At 24.4% G+C, this 1,084-nt stretch overlaps 1 protein-coding gene across 1 annotated transcript in view; it reads left to right on the top strand.

The window, feature by feature from the left end:
• The window catches only part of LOC111690178 (phospholipase A1-like), a 10,727-nt gene that overhangs the window by 1,694 nt on the left and 7,949 nt on the right, over positions 1-1,084 (top strand). The window lies entirely within an intron of this gene.

Below are 1,084 nucleotides of genomic sequence, written 5' to 3'. Positions count from 1 at the left end.
CATGTTTTAATCGACTCAAAAAATGATTCTGAATCGATCGGTATACTTTAAGGTGGGTATTGGACAAATATTTTTGTATGTTACAAACATCAGCACAAACGCATAATAACCTCGCCACTATTGTGGTGTAAGGTATAATTAAGCATGTGATGTTTAACAAAATTATTTCGTAATATTCGACAATATACTCTTATTTTACGAAATAAAATAATTTTATTACGATTTTTTTCAATTTTTTATTAAGCAAAAACTTTTATTGCCAATTTAAGGGGTTTAAATACTAAGTCACTATTAAAACAAGGCAATGTCGTTGTACTAACTTACAAGTAATTAGAAAAATCTTTCAATGTAAAGCGTTCAAAGAAACATATATCTTATATAATAGTAAAAGTCATTGAAAAGTATGTTAAAAGCAAGTGGTTATAATTGCAAGTCATTACCAAGTATTGTTTGGATTAAATTAATTAGAACATCAAAAAATAAATTTTTTTGTTCATCAAAAGGTGGTGATCCTAGAAACACATACATATCAGACATATGAATTAAATGATTTGTTTATTTATGATAAAAATTTGTCTTTCTATAAGAAATATAAATTGTTAAACTAATAAATAAATTTAAATTAATGTATGTATTTTTTTAGATTATTGAAGAAAAGTACTTATGATTGTTAATGGTAATCTAATTTGTTTACTTTCTTTCTGTTTTGAAAATGATTTTTGTTTTAACAAACTTTAGCATGACATAATTTTTTACACAAGAACTTAACAGGAGAAATATTTAGTTAATTGAAATAATTACATCTAATTTCTTAATTACCTTATCAAATAGAATTTGAACGTATCTAGGGAATAGATATAAGTTTGATAAAAATATCATATTCATTTTTAATGAACACAACCTAAGTTAAAAAGCCGAGGGTGTATGAAATGTTTAAATAACGAGTAATACTACAGAAATAAGAAAACATGTTCAAAACAGTTTGCATTTTAATTTATATTCATTTTATTCAACTCAAAATCATCAATTTAAGCCAATACACCAAAAGGAGCCTTTTTATTTACTGGCACATAGAAATCACCAG

The sequence above is a fragment of the Lucilia cuprina genome, chromosome 4 (assembly GCF_022045245.1).
Source record: "Lucilia cuprina isolate Lc7/37 chromosome 4, ASM2204524v1, whole genome shotgun sequence".
Classification (NCBI taxonomy): Eukaryota; Metazoa; Arthropoda; class Insecta; order Diptera; family Calliphoridae; genus Lucilia; species Lucilia cuprina.
Note: the sequence above shows the minus strand (reverse complement) of the source record. Positions and strands in the feature narration are given on the sequence as shown.